This window comes from Chinchilla lanigera, unplaced genomic scaffold (assembly GCF_000276665.1).
Source record: "Chinchilla lanigera isolate Chin_1 unplaced genomic scaffold, ChiLan1.0 scaffold00004, whole genome shotgun sequence".
Classification (NCBI taxonomy): domain Eukaryota; kingdom Metazoa; phylum Chordata; class Mammalia; order Rodentia; family Chinchillidae; genus Chinchilla; species Chinchilla lanigera.
Window position 1 is genome coordinate 7639971 of NW_004955405.1, and position 22028 is coordinate 7661998.

Here is a 22028-nt window from a genome sequence, read left to right on the forward strand (position 1 = left end):
TCATTAATTCTTTGCATTGTTTTCTTTGACTCAGTTGCATTAATTTCTGCTCTGATCTTTATAATATTCTCCCTTCTTTGGGCTTTGAGCTTGACTTGCTCTTCTTTTTCTAGAAGGTTGAGTTCCAGCATAAGATTGTTTATTTGTGCTCATTCAGTTTTCCTGATGTGAGAAGTCACCACTATAAATTTTCCTCTCAGAACTGCTTTCTTTGTGTCCCACAGGTTCTGGTAAGTTGTATCTGCATTTTCATTTGATTGTAAATATTATTTAATTTCTTATTGAACTTCATCTGTGACGTATTGGTTGTTAATAAGGGTGTTATTTAATTTCCATGTGTTTATGGAGTTTTTGTAATTTCCTTGGTCAATGATTTCCAATTTCCTTGCACTATGGTGAGATAATATGCATGAATAATTTAAGTTCCATTGCATTTACTTAATTGTGTTCTATGGGCTAGTATATGGTCTGTTTTAGAGAATGTCCTGTGTGCAGCTGAAAATAATGTGTATTCTGATGTTGAGTGAAACATTCTGTAAAGATCTGCTAAGTCTGTTTGTTCACAAGTTTAGTTTAGTTCCTTTATGTCTTTGCTGATTTTTTGTCTAAGTGATCTATCTCTTTGTGACAATGGATCTTAAAGTCCTCTGTTACAATTGTGTTGTTGCTTATTTGATTATTCATGTCTATTAAAATTTGTCTTATACAATTGAGTGCTCCTAAATTTGGGCATATATATTTATGACTGTTATCTCTTCCTCTCATTGTTTTCCCCTATCTGGTATGTAGTGACCTTCTTTATCTCTTTTGATCATTCTTGGTTTGAAGTTTACCTTGTCTGTAAATAGAATAGCTATCCCTTCTTTTTCCTGGGTTCACGTTGCATGGAGTATTGTTTTCCATCCTTTGACTTTTAGTCTATGGATTTCCTTTTGAATTAAATGTGTTTCTTGTATATAGAATATATTAAAAACTACAATATTCTGAAAAAGGAGCTCAAAAAGGAGATTAGAAAATAGAATGATATCCCTTGCTCATGGGTAGGAAGAACTGACATAGTGAAATGGCCATACTTCCAAAATTTTTATACAGATATAATGCAATCCTGATCAAACTACCAGTACCATAACTCACATAATTAGAGAAAAGAATCCTGAAATTTATTTGAAACAAAAGAGACCTAGAATAGTGCAAACAATTCTGGACAACAAATGTAAGGCAGGAGGTATCAGAATCCCTGACTTGAAATTATACTACAAGCTACCACGATAAAAAAAAAAAAAAAAAAAAAAAAGAATGGTACTGGCAAAGAAACAGACCCAGTAATCAATGGAATAGATCAGAAAATGCAAGCACAACCAGAAACACACTCAGCCACCTCATCTTTGACAAAAGGGCCAAATACCTTCACTGGAAGAAAGATAACCTCTTTAATAAATGCTGTTGAGAAAACTGACTTTCCACATGCCAAAGACTAAAACTAGATCTATGTCTATCACCGTGCACTAAATTAAAGTAAAAATGGATCAGAGATCTACATATTAAAACATAAACACTAAATCTTCTCAAAGATAGAGTAGGTAGAACTCTTGATGACATAGGTGTAGGCAAAGACTTTACAAGCAAAACACCAATCACACAGAAAATATCACAAATAATCAACTGGGACCTCATTTTATTAAAAAGCTTTTGCACAGCAGAAAAAAATCATCAACAGGCTAAAGAGACAATTCACAGAATGGGAAAAATTTTTTGTCAGTTGTTTTTCAGACTCTAATATCTGGAATACAGAAGGAACTTTTAAAAATCAGACTCCCCCCAAATTTAAGGAGTAAATCCAAAAATGGGCATCTGGAATAAACAGACACTTCTCAGACAAAGTACAAATGGCAAATAAATACATGAAAAAATGTTCAACATCACTGGTCATTTGAGAGATGTAAATTATAACAAAGCTGAGATTCCATCTCACCCCAGAAAAAATGGTTGTCATCAAGACATCAACCAATAACAAATGATTGTGGGGCTGTGGGGAAAAAGAATTCTTCTCCACTGTTGATGGGTGTGTTGGTTTGGAGTTCTTTTACAAGGGGAACAATATAATACAGGACACATATTTTATAAGATTATTTGTAATAGTCACCCAAAGAATCATATACAAGTGAGTATAGAAAATCTGTCCACACATTGAAGACCCAAGAATCTTTCTGAGGGCCTTGTTCCCATGATAATGTACTACATGAGTCTGGTTGAAGACCTAGAGCTCACAACAATGCCTCCCACAAGCCCAACCTCAGGCCCAGAGCTCATAACAATATCTCATGCAGGCCTGTTTCACGGATCTGCACTGGAAGGCCCAAAGGTCAGTGGTGGAATCTAGAAAGTCTGTGCCAATGGGATGAAGGATCTGTGCTACCAGGCTGAGGGATCTGCACTGGAGCCAGGAAGCAATGCTCCAACTAAGAACCACAGCTCCCCCAAAAGGTACCACAGCCATCTTCAGCTACAGTGAGGTCCGAGCTCCTCCAGTGGTGAAGACAGCTGAGTTTCGATCAGGAAAACCAGGGCAGTAAGCTTCTCCAAGAGACTGGCAGTGCACCATCTTCCCCTCAGAGACAGAAAGTGATGCTCAAAGTGAGGACCACAGCTCCCCCAAAATGAACCGAATTCATTCTCAGTGACAACAGGGTCCCAAGCTCCTCAGAAGGTGAAAACAGACAAGTTCATCAGAAAAGCCATCATGACAAGCTCCTCCAAAAGAACCAACAGCTCCTTACAGCTTCTATCAGCTCCCAACAGCCTCACTACTCCTTTTCCAGTTCTGCCTCTTATGCTGCTGGCAACAATCCTCAGATAGCCTCCCACACCCAGCACCACACTTACTCAACTCAGCTGGGTGTTACAAGTTGACCACCAGTTGTCAATCCACCACAGTGGGAGCATAGACTGGTGCAACTACTATCGAAATCAGTGTGGAGATGCCCCAAAGAACTAAAACTAGAGGTTTCATTTGACCCAGCTATTCCTCTTCTTGGTATCTTCCCCAAAAAATTCAAAACATCATACCACAGTGATATGTGCACATCCATGTTTATAACAGCACAGTTTGTAATAGCTAAATCATAGAAAAACCCCAAGTTCCCATCAACTGATGAGCTGATAAAGAAGATGTGTTTTTATACAATAAGTACTATTCACCCATAAAGAAGGATAAACTTGAGACACTTCTAGGTAAATGGATGCACCTTGAGATCATAGCTTTAAGTAAAATAAATTGGACACATATGTGTAAATATCATTGTTTCTCAGGTGTGAGAAATCAAAAGGACCAAAATGTATACTAGATATTACCAAATAGGAAGAAAATACTCAGCTGGGAAGGGAAATGAGGAGGGATGAGGAGAAAGGAAAGGAGAAGAAAAAATGATAAAAGAAGGAAAAAATACAAACAAATCTTTTGCAAATGAGTAAGGGAAGAGGGGTTGAAGAGAGGGTAGGGGAATGAGAAAAATAATTATGATGTATCATATACAGTTACAAATTTCCTATCATTAAGTGATAATCATGTATATCTAAAATGTACCAATTAATTAAGAAAATGTATTATAGTAACAATTTTATTACATTAATCTCCCTCTCCCCACTTCAAACACACATAGCAGAGTTTTTCCCATTTTTTGAAGTCTTTCAGTAAAGTCCTTTCATGGAAGTCCTCTTTAGTTGTGTTGTCACAGCCACCTGGATTTCCTGAATTGATAAAAAATATTTGCCTTTCATGATCATTTTATTTTGGGGGAAGAGACAGATATCACATGGTTCTGATCTAATGAATGGGGTAGATGAGGACACCGGAATGGTTTCAGAACCTGCCTTTCCTTTGGGTGGTGCTGGGCAGCAGCGTTCACTATCCCAATTCCTGAAGATACTCACAAAAGAGGACTTCCAGAACTGCTTCCGATAGTGGCAAGGGATAGGGATAAATGCGTCCGAAGCAAGGGAAGGAATTCTGAGGAGGACAACTGGCAATGTTTCTTCTATTTTTCTTTAAGCTTGCACTGTATATTTTAGTCACACCTCGTGTATCCCTCCTCACCACATTTTACTGGCCAAATCTTAACCATGTATCCTTCTAACAGCAGGACTAAGACTTATCAGAATCTTAACCAGCTCTGTGCATATGAAGAAAAGGGAAGCAAGATTTGTTGAATACATAGCAGCCTTTACCAAAGTTTTAGATCTTAGTATTGTTGCCAGATTGTTCAAATATACTAAATTGTCTTCCTATCAGCATAGTATGGATTCCTCACATTTCTCTCAGTTATGCCAACCTTGGCATTACTGATATATTGAAGAACTGTTATTTTGGAATATGAAATGTACAACTTAACAATTTTTAACTTGCAGTTGATTTTATGCATTCAATACTGGTCATCCATATGTGTGGTTTTTACCTGTTTATATGATTTGCACACTCAGCCACTCACTTATTTTAAATCAGTATAACTGATTCGGTAACTCAGTTCATTGCATATGTTTTGCACTTTTCTTTTTATCTGGTATCTAAAATAAAGGTTTTTCTAAATGTTCATAAATTTATGAATCTCTGACTATATATGTTTAGCTCATCACTTATTAAATTATTCTAAATTATCATTTTCATGCAAATTTTTCTTAATTTTGTCAATTCAGTTCATGTACTTGTTATACAATGCCATCTATAGTCACTTATTTATTAGAATAAATGAATCCATTAATTACCATGCAATTCAAAACAATTATCTTTTTGAGGTAAAAAAAATCTCTTTTGAGATGATGATATTCATGTGGCATTAGGCTGCCTTACTAATTACAACTTACTTGTTATAAATAATTATATATATTTACTCCCGTTAGAGTCAGAACATCATCCTTTTGTCCTGCTTGTAATCCCTGTGAGTATATTTTGATTCTATTTTAATTTCTTTTTCTGGATTTTCTGAGTTCAACTTAAAATTTCCTACAAAAATTTAGATACTCGTGCAGGATATTATGGACTTATGCAGTCCAGTCTGTGTTTCAGCTATCTGCAGAAAATGGAAAGATGAATAATAATATTTGAGACTGCTTGAGCTTAGACATTTGTTGAACCTATTGCATTTGGCAAATGCTATTAAGTAAAGTTAGGACACCTTATCTCAGTGGGCATTGCTACTATTTCATCTACTACTTAATGAATAAAGCCATTTTGATGAGAGAAGAGCCAGGCTATGTGAATAGTGATACACACACTTTCTTAGTAAAGTTACTTTTGTTTTTGTTACTGTCAAGTCACCAGTGCAGAAAATAGCTTTTAGGAGACAGATTCTTGCGGATGGAAATTCTAAAATCTGTACTTTCCAAAATGGAGGTAAAAGACAGTTTCTTGGAATTAACAGTTCTAACATAATTCTGAGCTCCACCTGATGGCTTACAGTAAAACTATTATTCAAGTAAGTGATGTGATTCTCGTAGAAATTTGTGTGAATGAAAAAAGTCTCCTAACACTGACATATTTAAATACTGCCACTAATGAAAAATGTGTGTTACTAATATAAAATGTATGTGAAAATCCTCTATTAAGTGTTATAAAGACAAATGTTTGACTCAGAGCTGGGAAAGTAGCCAGTGATCATTCTTAACACATACAAAGTGAATAGAATATTAAGTATCTTTGTTGAAGAAAATCAGATATGACAATTATCTTAAAATTTAGTGGTTTAAAATAGCATAATCATTTGATTTGCTCACAGATCTACAATTGAAACAAGTTCAAAGGGATGAGTCCCTAGTGCTTTGCACAGCACCAGCATGGATGAGCTAACTGGAAGCTGAATTATCAACTTTCAACATTGCTTACACCCAGGGCTGGCGGGTTAGTTAGCACTGACTGTTCCGGAGGCCCAGAGAAGGCAGTGGGCCGGGATGTCTTGTGGTCTCTGTAGATCTCTCCATTAGCTTCTTGTGCTTCCTTATAATGTAGTGATTGGATTTTGAGAACAGACATTAAAAAATAAGTTTGAAGTACATTACTATTTGCAACATAGACTCAGAAGTCATATAGCCTTAATTCTGCTACACTCAGCCACATCTAGATCCAACGGGAAAGAACACAGACATTAACTTTTGATTGAAGAAAGTCAAAACCTTAAGTAGAAAATACGGAATGGGAGATGCTCTTGTGGTTGTGTTTGGAAAATATTATCATCTATGCTATTAAAATAATCTAATAAATAGACTTGGTATCAGATCTATAAAAGAGAAGAGAAACTGATGTTTGAAAATACATCCATAAATACTATTTTCCAATTTCTTCTCTTGCCTTTATATTTCTGGGAAAGTAGAAATTTCCTGAGCAAAACAATCGTCTTCATGAAATTTAAATAAACACTAGTCAACCGAATTTCCTTCACATTATTCACTTGAGTAAACCATCATAAGAAAGTTAATATCTCAGTACAAACAAAACAAAGTAAAACAGTTTTATGCTCTATTTGATATTTTGTCTGCTTTTATTTTGTATATTTTATATCTCTGTTCTGTGAATTCTATATGACTTCTTACTACAATATCTGGAAGAATTTCATACCAAATGAACATGTATAGAATTTTTTGTTACTGGGGCTGGGGATTTAGCTCAGCGGCAAAAGCGCTTGCCTGGCAAGCGCAAGGTCGTGAGTTCGGTTCCCGGTACCGGAGAAAAACCCAAAAAAAAAAAAAAAGAATTTTTTGTTACTAATCAGATATACCCATAATAAAAATGATAAAATGCAAAAGAGGAAAGACTTGTTAAAACAATCTTTTACTGTCAGGCAGAGAAAATGAAGCATTTTTTGTCCTATGATAAATAAAAGAGGAGTTGGTAGAATATCCACATTTGAAGAAATAAAACTTAAGCTCTTTTATTATTGTTGTTTACACCTATAACTCAGTGTAAGTATCTCACTGTACCCCTAAGGTACCACATTATAATTAAAAGTGCCAGATTATAATTAAGATCCTGTGTCATGTATCATTCCATCACTGTGATAAAACACCTTAGAAAAATGAGCTTAAAAGGAGGTGAGGCTGATCTTGGTTCACTGTTTCAGAAATTTCACTCATGGTCCGTTGGTCCTTTGACCGGGGTTTGTGGTAGCACTCTGGGAAAGAGGACAAACAGAAAGTGCACATTTCATGACAGCTGGTGAGCAGGGAGACAAAGGGCTTCCCATGAGCTCTTCAAAGGCACACCCCAGAGACCTATCTGTTGGACTAGCTCTGGCTTCCACCATCTCCCACCAAAGCCATCACCTGGGGACCAAGTCTTTGACACGGGAATCCTTGGGGACATTCAAGGTCTAAACTGAAAAGCCCTACAATGAGCTCTCAGTCATCAAAACAGAATTCCGTGGGGCTCATTTCAGTACTAGTTCCATTTTTCAGAATTTCTTAAATTTATTGAAAACATAGAGCTCAGTAAGAGTACAATTTAGAACTTGCTTCTTCATCTATAAAAATAAATTAGAAATGTAAAACTGGCACTATTTGAAGCCTGTTTAGTAAGCTATACATGAAGTTATTTTGAATTAATGTACGTTTTAAGAAAAACATCTAATACAATAAATAATCTGGGAAAATTCACCATCTGTACCATAAATAACTAATCTTTTTCACTTTTCTGCTGGTTTTCTCATGGCATATGTGACTAGGCTTCTTGGATTCTCAATTTAGCACATAGGTTTTTGTCTTAACATAAGAACATAAAAACACTGAATGCTAAAATTTTGAAAGCTTGTGGTGATAGTTCACTTATTCAAATCATTCCAAATTTTTTGGAATATAGCCAAAAATCTACAAGTAGAATTCCAACATAGACAAAAGTGAGTCCATGAGAGGGCTTCTCAGCCATTGATCAGACTTAATTCATGGTTATTTCAGACTGTATTCTATCAAGCCACTTAGCACTGTCCAAAAACCGCAAAGGCATGTTCTGTATGAGAGGCTACAGAGGAAAAGCATGTTCTCTGAGCACTTTATGCACATCAAGAATACTGTTACATATTTCACAGTTGCTGCCCACTTAATGTTCATATAAGCTCATTACAGATGTGTGAGTTGCTCAGTTTTTAGGGTGAATAGAGTGAGCCTTGTTTATTGTGAGCAACCTGTCCATCCAGAACGATCTCAGGGACAGGCTGGGTCTGCCCAGCTCTGCAGGTCATTCTGTTTCCACTCTCGGAGTCCCGTCCCGTCCCCTGGGAAGACACACAGTGAATGCTGTGGCAGCTGTCCTGACCACAGGTGAGTCCTGACAGCTTGACGCCAAGGAAAAACCAGACCCTGCAGGATGAGACATGAGAACAGAATAACAACCCAGAGCATTTACATTTAAAGCAAAACTACCCAAGACAACTCAAATCCCTCACTGTACCACAGATCAGAGGAACAGCCAGTTAGAATTAATAAATTGCAAAACAGAGAATGTGACAGGATTCAGGAAGATTTTCTGTCCTAAATTACATATGCACATACTTTTTGTGATGAACATATAAACATCAGTGTACAGAAAACAATTCTATTAGGAGTCAAGTGAACTGGACCAAAATCTTTTGGTGGACTCCGTTGTGCGAACCATTCCATGTAGCACAGGACCCTGAGCCTCTCACCAGGCATCTCATCTCCTCTTCTTCATCAGTGTGTACCTGGGATGTAGGTGAGCACCTCACTGTGAGGCAGTGGCACACACACATACACCACAGCTCGTGTATCACTGCCAGCATCATTTGCTCTTTTAAAAGTGCCAATGATATCCATTGTTAGTTTTAGGCCTCAACTTCAAATGGCTATTTAATGTGCCAGAATAACTTTTATTTTTCTACTCATGTCATTATATTAAATATCCACTGCAAAACAATAGTAATTATAAATAAGTAAATAAAAGTGAGCATGGAGCCTCAATTTTGAGGGAACTCCACAGTAATAGTCTGAAAAATATTATTCCTTGTGTATGTGCATATTCACCCTAGAGACACCCTTGTTTGTATTTTCAGAAATAACAGCATTATTAACAAAGTAGCATGAGTCATATCTATTATCATTATATATATTATTTATACAAATTAAGCCACTTAAAGCCTTTTGTCAGTTATTGAACTCCCTACATATTTCCAAAATCACTCATTTGCAGTTAATAGATTCACATAAAGACATTGCAAACGGCATAAAATCTTACTAAAGTGCACAGATTATTGTTACATGTTATAAGTAGAAACCTAAAATATGGATCTGCTATCTTAGTTTCTCTACTTAAAGATCTAGCCAGGTTAGGCATATGGAGTGCATGGTTAATCAGGCACTAGCATTTTGTTCATTAAAGTTTGCTAAATTTTAACCCAACTCACAGGAAAGGACATTTATCCTATTTGTGCTGGACAGACTGCATTCACACTTATTCTTCTGCATCATACCATGCCAGGAGAGCTTTGTGCTTGAAGTCCTTGGAAACCAATTTACCTGGCTTCTCTCACTCTTATTAATATTAATTGGATTTTGGATGAGGTCAGGTTTTTAACACTATGTTGAAATTATGGGGTATGGGAGGAAATTACATGTTGCACCTGTGTTCTGTGACAGAATCTATGCCTTGTTTTTTAATTTGTTTCTGTTCCAGACATTATCTCCTTAGGTCTTCACAGAAATTCTGGTGGACTGCAGTAGTCAAGTTTGAAGGGGAATATCAGAAAGCTCAGAAAACATTCAGAAAGTTCTGCAATGAGAATGTAACAGTGGTGCAGCTTTGAATCTACAAGCAGCAATCCTAAGACCAACATCTTCTCCGTGACACTCTACTGATGTGTGTTGTCAGCAAGATATGTCGCATATAATTTTCTTTTTAAAAGAAATGAGAAAGTGGAGAAATACTGTCAATTTGAGGCCAGACAATCCAAACCAATTCCATAAAAGACATAATACGAAATACACATTGTAATGTATGTTCTAACTAGATTCAGTAGAAAACTATACATATTAAGTTGCTAATTACAATAAATAAAATATATTTTATAATATTTATAACTATCAATGCTCTGTATCAGTTTTCTTCTACTTTAATTTTCTCTGAATTATGCAATACAATTTGCATAAAATTTAGATAATTAAAACTCCAAAGTGCTCTAATACATTTAAATTCCATAATTATTAAAATTATATCACATTGGGGCTGGGGATTTAGCTCAGCGGCAAAAGCACCTGCCTGGCAAGTGCAAGGTCGTGAGTTCGGTTCCCGGTACTGGAGAAAAACCAAAAAACAAAAAAAAAAACAAAATTATATCACATTTAGTAACTTCACACAAAACATTTGAAAACAGAATAATTGTCTTTATTTTAAATTATTCAACCAAGGTAGGAGTCAAAGTTTGGTTATTTTCTTGGAAATTTTTCAGATTGTCTTTTGCATAGTAATGAAACTGCTGTACTTTTGCTCAGCTTGTCACTTCTTAATCATTTACTCTTTTGTTGCTGAGCACTGTCACATCGCTCACTAGACTGCCTTGATCAGTTCAGATGATAAAAATATTCCCTGAAGGGCTGAGCATCGGTCTTCCTTAGACTGAGCCTGTATGTTCTTTCTAGTCGTTCCCGGAGGAAGGAAGTTAATGTATCACCTCCATGCTCCATGTTCCTGTCCGCAGTCCATGCGAGGTTTCCTCTGTATTATTCACTTAAAGCAAAAATAAACAAAATTCCCTGCCACTGGAAACAGGAAATTCCTCACTTTTTATTAGAATGAGGCATGACATAGCATGAACACCATATTCATTGAGCAGAATTAACGCAAACTTAAGGGCTGCTAAGCCGGTAGTCAGGGAATTGCTTACCTGTCTCTTTGGCTTGGTCTGTACAGTCACCAAAAATTCAGGATCCAGACTCTGAAGGAGAGTTCATGGGAAATTCATGGCTGGTAGCGAAATGTGAAATATCATATAGGTCTACTTCTCCCTTCATCTTGGAAACTTCTTGCCACTGTCATTTATGGGTGTCTCAGTTCGTGCCAGGTCCAGAGATTCTTCAGAACTGAATGGTTGATTCTCAAAATAGTATCTGGCCACTTATTGATCAGTTCAATTGCTTGTAAATAATAGTAGTCACTAACAAGCAATGCAGGAGTGAACAATTATTGTGTGGATATCTTGTAACAGGACAACAGAATATTTCAGATTAGCATGAGAAGGCATTGAATTGAGAGTTAAAATTTTCAAGATTCAATAGCTCCAACAGAAACATTTACTTCTCTAAAACTCTCAGCTTCAGCTGCCTCTTCCCTCACTCTTTCCACCTACAGAGTTTTTTCCAATCTTCAAAGACTAGCCGTGTTACACTTTCGGAAGGAACTTCCCCTCCCCTGTTGCCACGCTCACTGTGCCCTTCCCTCACACTCTCACCACACCCTCCCCAGTCCCATCAGAAGAAGCCTGGGCAGCACTGTTTTGTTTATGTGTCTGATTCACTCATGAGGTCATGAGGTTCAATATCAAAATGGATCTGTTTTTATTTAATCTCCCTTTCTACCTGCTGCAATGCCTCAATAAAAGTTTGTCAAATGTTTGTTGAAATATTAAAGCAGTTGTTCAAATGTGGCCAAACTGAACAGCTTTGCAGTGAAATTTCATCTTTATAGTATCAAATTTATTTTCCATCTAAAATCTGATCTTCACTTCATGATAGAGATTTCCTCAGTTACTATAGAAAAGTGTGTGTGTGCACACACACATAAATCTAAATATACTCATATGTCTTTTATTTATAAATTATTTTAAAATAATTTTAGAGATTAAGTAGGTTATCTCAAAAATAGGAAACAGAGGTTCTTTTGGTAAGTTTTACAGAATGTATAACCAAATGAGTGTTCCACTTCAAAGATGTCTCTTGTGGGGAAGACAATTTATTCCATTTCACTGCCTTTGCTCAGAGCATTTTTGGAATGAAACTCCTCTTAAGAACTTGCCTTTACAATTTACCTTGGAAGAAAATTGTCAACCTCATTACTTTACAGTCACAAGACATGCTCTCTTATCCTGAACTTTTATTCTCTCTTCTTCTTTTCCCTTCCTCAATACTAATTTTTAATGTTAAATTCTACCCTTTCCTCTTTATTCTCAATTGATCAAAAACAGCCACCTAGCAAGGCAGCAGCGTGTACAGTCTAGTAATGGAAAGTGTTAATATGTGTGGACTAATGAAGATTCATCAAGTTCCTTGATTAGTACCTTCCATAGAGTCACTTCGTTCCTCCTTAAAACCACTTTATGTGAGTGCCATGCAGTAAGCTACAGAAGTTCAGTTACTTGCGTCAAGTCTCACAGCTGCCTAAGTGGTAAAATAGGGATTCCAGGTCTTCCAGGTAAGCTCAGGTCCTGAAGTCTAACCAACATTCTTAGCTAGTTTAGGTGGATTCCACACAACTGAAAGACAAGCTGGCATTTTTGTCCCTTGGTATTGTGTAGTTAGCAGTACTGAGTACTGCAGCTGGAAATTCCTTTTCTTTCCTACTTGGAATGTGCTGGTGATGATGTTAACCTTACTCTCAGCTCGCACATTACATGAAGTGTGCTCTTTGCTCGCTATTGTATTGGGCCACAAATGCTTTAGGACACTAGAATGTGCTGTTCTGAAACATGCCCGCTTTGTAGAATGCTTATTTTGAGCAGAGACTTGAAAAACCAAGTATGTGCAACACCTCTGAGCTACACTTCCATCTCTGCCATCTATTTTTCTAAAGGCTCAGTTGTTTTTTTATTCTCTCAAAATTATTTGCTCTCACCAAAGTGGCCTACATCCCCTTCTTTTCTCTTATTAAGTTACATAGAAGCTTTAATTCTCCCTGCTTCTTTGGGTATTCATTTTTCCTTTTGATGTTTTCCTGCCTAAAACATTAAAAATTAATACATTTGTATACCTTTTTCCCAAATCTCTGTGAAATTGTTTCATTCCACAGTGTGAATGATCAAGTACTGAAGATTACAGTATTCTGAAGAAGAAGGCAGAAAGGATCCTCTTTGTAAAACTAGGTAGTGACCCCAGAGTATTTATGCTGCCCCTCCGAAGCCTTGTGCCTTCCTCAAACATGGTGTAGCAATGATGATTGTTAATTAAACAGACACAAAATAGTACTGGGTAAAAGTGTAGGGACTGAATTTCTTGTATTTTGTAACTTATATGCAGTGAATTTTGTCATACTGTTGAGCTATGTCTAAAACATGACATTTCCAGTATCTTGAGCAATGCATTGGCTTTGAAAAAAATAATGCCTATTCAGTTAGGTCACTTCAATTTTTTAAGCTAACTTGATGATAATTATGTCAGGAAAACTAATAAGGAGCCAGGCTGTACATATAAGAGGGGCCTTATGCATCATATGGCTAAACTACCTTTGGCCTAAATAAATATTTTTGCTAGTAACTCTCCCTGTGGTCATTGTCATCTGGATTTCACTCAGAAAAACTCCCCTAAACATCACAGTTGGCCTTTTCATGGGTCAAATAATCTTTTTTTCTCTTTAGTGCAAATCTGTATTGTTTAGAGTTTTTTTAAATTTTTTTTTTCTGTTATGTCAAAATAAATATCACAATGTTTTAGGCTATATGTAAAATAGAAATCTTTTCCATTTGAAGTTTCGTCATATTATTTTAATAACAACTACTCATAGGTACTGCTTTTTTGTGGTTAGTAACTACTAAATTATGCCTCTTACACCTTAACTTTCAGTTCATTCATCACATATTTATTGAGTGTGTATCTTATGTATGTTAGGCACCCTTCTTCATGCAGAGTGTGTATCTTATGTATGTTAGACACCCTCCTTCATGCAGAGATACATTAGACAGATAAATTTTGTTCCCATGAAGATTGTGTTCTAGTAAGGGATAATAGAAATAAGCATGTGTGTGTATGTATTTCTGTGTAAAAACATATACACACATATATATGAGATGAGATAATACAGTGAACGTTCGATTTTTTAAAATTTATTATGATAAAAGACACATTGCTATTAATCTCCCTCAAAATACTTATACTTGCTTCAAACACATTTATTCCTTCATTCTCGCCACTTTCTGAAATAATTCTGGAAATCCTCTTTCATGTCTTTAGCTTCACTGTCAAGTTCTTAATCAATTCAAAACCTTTCCCTTCGCAACCATTTTAACTTTGGAGAAGAGCCTGACATTACACAGACCCGGAGCCTCTGAATAAGGTGCCTGAGGATCTCGTAATGTTTGTACGTGCCTGCCTTTCTGTTGGATGGCACTCGGCAGCAGCATTCACTGCATTTTGGTCACACTTTGTAAAGGTATGGAAGAGATTTTCCAGAACTACTTCAGAAAGTGACAAAAAAAGATGGAATAGATGTGCTCAAAGCAAGTGGGAGTATATTGAAAGTGACTAATGGCAATGTGTTTTTTATCATAATATATTTTTAAAATTTAAACATTTAGGGTATATTTATAATACAGTACATTGCAAATCAAAACCAAAAAGTTTTAGTTCCAGAATTGCTGAGTGTTTGCTTAGTCAGCCAGAGGAGGGGCCAGTAAACCTAGCAAAGAGAGTTATTAGCTGTAACCAGACAAACTCACTCAAGACTCTTCAGGTTAACCATGAAACGTGCTATTTTTGTTCACACAACTTAGGAATATTTAAGTTATGAATTATTGAGTTTGTGCAGCTGTTATCTAGGTAAGAGGAAGGAAGGAGGGCTGGCAAAGGGTAGGAAAAATAGAATGAAGAAGTGTCCTGTACCAGCTCCACAGAATGAATATAATGTTATGTAACAAAAACATACACTAATAAAAATTAAAAACTGAAGTTCCTCTCTCTCATAAAATGTTTGAGAACTTATGCTTTGGAACTAGTTTGAAAACCTCACATTCAGCAGGGACCTAATTACAAGTCTGAAGGACTTAACAGTAAAATATGAGTGTATTTATATAATATTCCCATATTCAACCCAATGATGTGTGCCATTTCTGTATGCGAAATATTTTAAATGAAGATGTCATTATTCTTGTTATTCGTGTACAGGTGTGTGTTAGAATTAGCTAACTACCATGGAAACCATTATTACACAATCTTCCTATCCAAGCAAGTGAAAGACTTCTACAACAAAAATTATTTCACTTCAAAAAGAGAGATTGAAAAGAATAGTCAGAAAATGGAAAGATTTTCCATGTTCTTGGATAAGTACAATCAATGTACTGAAAATGGCTATACTTCCAAAACTGATATGTATATTTAAAGTAATTCCAATCAAAATACCAACTGCATTCCTAACAGATCTAGAGAAAACAATTCAAATATTCATATGGAACCAGGAGAGACCCAGAATAGCAAAAGCAGTTCTGGGTAACAATAGCAAAGCAAGGAGACTCACAACCCTAGATTGGAAGCTATATTATAGAGCTACAGTGGTAAACACAGCATGGTACTGGCACAAAAGCAGACAAGAGAATCAGTAGAACAGGACAAAAAATGCAGAAGCAACGCCAGGTATGGGTAGCTATTTGATCTTTGATGAAGTGCTAAAAACAGAACTAGAGGAAAGAGAGCCTCCTTAATAAATGGTGCTAGGAAAATTATGTACACACATGCAGAAGACTTAACCTAGACCCACATATTTGGTCATGTGCTAAACTAAAATCAAAGTGGAACAAAGATCTAAATGTGAAAACAGAAACACTTAATCTACTAGAAGATAAAAACTGGTACAACTCTTAAAGATACAGGCATAGGCAAGGAGTGTCTGAACAGAATGCTAATGGGAAAAGAAATCATACTGAGAGTTAACAAATGTGATCATATAAAATTTAAAAGCTTCTACACAGCAAAAGAAACAATCAATAGATTTAAGAGACAACATGCAGAATTTGAAAAAAATTGCCAGCTCTTTCTCAGACAGAGGACTAACAATAGACTACATAAAGAACTCAAAAAAAAATTATCCTCCAAAATAGAAGACTCAATGATAAACAGACAGCTGAAATGAATAGACACTTCTCAGAAGAAGCACAGAGGGCTGATAAGTACATGAAAAAGTGCTCAACATCGCTGAGCATTGGAGAAATCCAAATTAGAACAGTACAGGGAATTGAAGAAAACTAAATATGAAAACTAAATAGAGAATTTTCAAATGGGAAAGGGAACAAGAGTTGCAGAGCTGTGGGGGAAATGGTACAGAAACAGAATTAAGATGTAGTCTGTAATGCACTAACTCCCCCCATGCTAAATGTAATCATTACAAACTACAAACATGTACAGTACTAAGAAATAATAATAATAATATCCCTTCAATTTTTTATTCTACTATTCCCAGCAGAGACTATAGATAGATAGATGACAGATAGATAATAGATAGAAGATAGATGATAGATGGATAAATAGATTAGATAGATAGATAAGTATCTACATACCTGAAGGCCTTTTTCTCTAGGATTACTGTAGCAAAGCAGCATAAACTAGGTGACCTAAAATAAAGCAACTTATTCTTTTATACTTCTAGAAGCTAGAAATCCACAGTCAAGGTCCTGCCAAAGTTGACTTACTGTGCAAAGATGTACTAGCTTTCCCTTGCTGGACACAAAATCTGATGCCCACAGAGAAGGGAGGAAGGGTTAAATGTGGCTCAGGTTTTAAAGGGATACAGTTCCTGGCCAGCAGACTCCAAGGCAAAACTTCATGGTGGAAGGTGTGGTTTTAGATCATGTTGGCCAGAAACAGCAGGGAATCAGTGCCTGAGAAGAGGCAAGCGACAAGACACAGACCACAAGGCCATGCCTCCAAGACTTACACAGACACCCCAAAGTGTGCTCACCCATTCCTGGGGCAGATCCCAATGCTAATCAAGTTGACACCCCACCCTAACTGCCACAAGGACCTCATCCCTCTTTCCCAGCTTCTGGGATTGTGGGCACTTTGGGTTGTAGATGCTTCACTACAGTCTCTACACTTCTTGTTACATGATGTTCTTCCTCATGTGTCAGGCTACAATATGTCCAGATTTCCCTCCTCTTATGAGGATACCTTTGGGCCAGGGGTTATCCAAGTCTAACTTAACTTGATAACTGCAGTCACTCAATTTTGAGATAACATCACATTTATATGTATAGGAATGAGAATGCTAACATATATTTTGATAGACATAATCCTACCCATACCAGAAATCTATTTGATATGCATAGGTTGATTTTCAACAAAAATGAATACCAATTATCCATAGTGGTATTTTCATCTCAGTTCACTGAGTTTCTTTCTTAATGTTCCAGAGAAAGAATTTCTATCAAGATTTGCTTAACTAGAAAATTCTGAGCTCCAATGGACTTAATTAAGCACCCAGATTTCCTCTATTCCAAAGGGAACAAGCATTCAACTCTGCCTTGGTAATGTAAAATCACCCATAAAAAAGAAAACAGAGTTCAATATTTGGCCAATCATGGGGGTACTCTTTCTTTCTAATAAAACTGTGACATTTCACTATTTGGTAGCTTTCAATATATTCTAAAACATACTTGTATATTCAAAATTATCAGATGAGAAATAGATTAAAAATAAGTCATTACTTTTAAATAAAAAACTATATCACAGTTGTGGGAACAGTCAGTGCAGTCACTATATCAAGTAAAGATCAGCTAGTCATGATTCAATATTCTCAGTTTTAAAAACACAGTTCAAACCCCAAATTTAAACAAGTCATAGTAGATATCAAAACCCTGACATATAAAGGTTGATGTAACAAGTAAAAATTATATTTCAGAAATCACATGCTATGACTTTTTATGGAAAGAAGCATTATGGGAGATACTTCTGACATTCATTTTGAAGGATAATTTACAGTTTTTAAAGATTTTAAGCCAAATTCATCTGTCAGTTGCATATCAGTGAATGAGATGGAAATCACTGGTGTTGAGAGAGAGCACCTGTGAAGTTCTTTGGTTCATCTTTTGTGAGGTGATGAATTAAGGGTTAGGATGTTTGCCATGAAAATAAAGTTAAGAACTTGGATAAAAGTTGTCTTGAAAAAAAACTGATACAAGTAGGTGGCTCACTGATATCTAGAAAAGGGCTAGGATGAGATACATATCATTTAAAATCTAGAGAGTGGGTAACTAGTTTGAATGAAGACTATAAGGTAAAAGTTTTTCAGTAAATATGGCTAGTGGCAATGCAACAAACTAGAAAGAAAAAAAATTTACAATATGTTTGTTGTCTTCTCTCTAAACTTACCAAAACTAGGAAAATGCTGACTCACCCTCCTTTTCATCTGTCTTCAAAAATCAGAACAAAAAACACAAGGAAAATAGCTTTCAGCCTCTTTCTACGCTCCCTCCCTTCTGTTCTCCTCTCTTCTCTTTTTCTCTGGTCTACTTCATCCTCTGTACTGGAATTTTGGGGCAAATTGTAGTGCCCACTGCTTTTAATAGACATTTTTGTCAATTACTCCATTGTGCTTTCAGATCACATTTTCCCCCAAAATAATATTTTTAATAACTAAAAGATCAATGAAGAAAAAGCTGCCAAAGAAATTATATAATGGAAAGGGATATGAAATATCAAAGAAAGCATATAAATATACACAAATTGGCTTTGTGCCCTGGAGCTAAATCACTAACTGAGATTTTAGAAATTTTACAGTTAAAATTATACATGCTTTCATAGTTTTTCACTCAGGTAAATTGACTTTAAAGGGTTTCAATTGTTATGCTTTAATGTTATTAGGCAAAAGACATACTTTTTAGAGTTCCTAGATCTTATTTCAAGAATTTTTACATTTATTCTACTTATACTGGAGCATATTTGAAAGCTACATATTAGCAATTTCTGAGGGCAGCTTGTTTCAGTCACGATATGCCAAGTTGAACATACTTATTATCTACTTAGATATTAACATGTATTTTAAGAAGTAATAGAAATTATAATTTACAAAAAATAGATGCTTTTTCAATTTTCTCATATTTATATTCATGTTTTCAAGAAGTTTACATAAATCTTTGAAATTACTTTTTCCAAACATAAGACATTTTAATATGTCTAGCAAATGCTCTAATTAGCTTTTATAGTTTTACTAAACTATTGAAAAATTAAAATACACAATAATTTTGTACAAAGTTATTATCAAACCTCTTAATGAAATATATATTTTATTTTTCATCAAAACTAATTCAATTTTACAAACTTTGGAATGGATTTAGGATTATCAGTTATGACACATTCTGTGAGATATTATAAAGAGAGTAAATAATTTTACTTAGTTCAGACCTGTACTGGCCTGTGAATGTAGACAGGGTTTATTGTATCAAGGAAACTATTAGATTAAAATGTCTTCACTATATACAATGGATCAGTGATTATAAGAATTCATAACAGTTCAGCTTAGTCTATATTTTAACATAAATATTAGGTAGATTTTATTTTATTGATAATATCAAGCAGGAAGATACTTTTGTAAGGCTTTTCATGTCATATTTTATTTGAAAAAGTCATGTAATACTATTTAGTTCATATATTGTTATATTTTAACATTGACAGTCTAACTACTAAATAGACAGTGAAGAGTTTAGTCCTGAGTATTTTTGGCTTTGACAATCTATCAAGTACAACAATACCTTGTAAGTCAATAAGCTGTTGCTTGAAGCAAAAACAAGTAATGCTAACGTTTGATTGATTATCTGGCCTACATCCACATTGTTTTGAAAAATAACTTCCTTACTTACTAATAGCATAAATATGGTAATGACACAATTAGTCATCTGATACTATTATATGGAAAATTATAAATAAAGTTGGTAGAAAATCATTTTCTAATCAAGTTATTCATATGTACAAATGAGATTTATCCACAAACAATCATTTCTAGATGCCCACATATTCCTATTAAGGAGTCTATGTGTAAATTGTGGAATATAAAAGCTGCATAGATGCTTATAGAGGTATCTATCTCTATCTCTCTATTTTGGAAGCTGCCTTGAAAGTTCACAACCTCTCTTGAAGAATGGCTCTGGGTACACTGTGAATTCCTAATGATGAAGAACAGATGGGATTGATTGCTAACTCAGTGTGAAGCAGGAGGAAAACGCCTGCAGATATTCAAGCCTAGTAGGAATCAGCCATTCCAGCCCCAATAGTCCAGACCTATCATAGAGAGAGATCCAAGCTGATGAACACAAGGCAAAGTTTGTACAAAAGAAGTGAAATCAGCCTAGTAATTACTTGATTACTGGAAGGAAAATATCACTTATGGAAGGAGATGCTCTAAATGAACTGAAAAAAAAAAAAGAGAGAGACATTCTGGACTCAGTAGGCTTCAATTAAAAAGTTACAAGATCTATTTTACAGGCACTGGGAGAGCCCCACTGGTAATTTATGCTCTGGGAGGTCTTTCTTACCCAAAGTCAGCTCCTCATTTATTTTCAGACTCCCTAAGTCTCCTAAGGAAAAAATATGCCACTCAAATTGTAAATCAGAATGAAATATCTGTGTAATTCACAGTGAGACAAATTATTTAAATACATACAAATGTAGTAAATGATCTACTTGGAAATCCCATTCTGGTCTTCTTATCATCTGAGGTAGACAATAGAAGCAAATTATAATTAGGAAATAATGAAGGACAGAAGATCTTAATTGTCATCAGAGGACAGATAGAAGGATGGACTGTTGATCCATTTCTGTGTTCACTTTTACAACACTTCAGGTACTTAGAAATGCATGGTGTGTATAAGCCATTATTCAGTTAATGAGATGCTAAACTACAATTTGCGTTGGAATTGTCCAGTGTTGCTTTTCATTAAAGAGATAATGACTCAATAGATATTTTAGGTATTGCTACAAGCTGCTGTTTTCATTCCATTTTTATTTGGCAAATTGGGTCACACTGTTTTACAAGAAAATTATCTGTCCTCTAATATGCCCATGTTATTTGCTTTTCCAACACAAAAATGATGAAAGCCGATAGCCCCTTCGTGCCTGGCATGCCATCTCAGCATAACACCTTGCCGCAGCAAGTCAGCGGGCCTTTGTGCAGTAACCTCAATTCTGCTTTAAGATGCTTTTGTGTGTATTAAATGTGCTCTTAAAAGGCAAAGCATCTGCAACAGCTCAACTGCTAAAGCAGACAATGTAACAAAGTCTGGTGGTAGAATTTATACTCCCTTTGAGCTGCAAATTAGCTGAGGGAGAGCGCACCACAGAACTCATCGGCTGAGGTGGGCACACCTGGCAGCCACCGAAGTGCATCTCTTACTCCAACTGCAGTAGGGAGATTTTCCTTGGAATCAAACATACCCGCACTTCTGTGCAGGGTTCTATGCTTCTAGGCACCTAGACAGACCTCCCACCTGGCACCTAAAACTCTCAATGTGCATCCCAAGGCAAAGTTGTGAGACTATCACAGAGAAAAGACAAATTATAAATCTCTTAGTACAACATAATCCCCCTTCCTAATTAGAATATGGTGAAATCAGTAATTTTTTTGTTGAAAGTGAAAACTGAATGGCAAAAATAAGCTGAGCCATCAGCTTCTACACAGGCAGCAGCAAATTTTTCTGAAGGGCCAGATAAGATGAACTATTCTATTCTGTCCTCTAAAAGGAGCCATAGACAGTATCAGAAAGGGAAGGGAGTGGCATAAGAAATATTGAGATGTATTATGTACATGTGCCAACTCCTCATGATAAATGTGATCATTATGTACAGCAAACATTATGATCATTATGTACTGAGAAAAAATGAAAATTAAAAAAAGTGAATCCAGCTGAGTCACAATAAAACTTTGTTCACAAAAACACTGGCATGCAGCCTGTAGTTTCAGATCCCCTTCTCTAAAGTCATGTAAAAGTTAATATCATGATCCATTAATACTGTTGGTTGGTTGGTATTTATAAAGATTTTTAAAAATATATGCCCCCTAGTGTTCATTGCAGTATTATCCATAGTGAAGTCAAGAACATGAAATTGCCTTACTGCTCAGCAACCAGGAAATA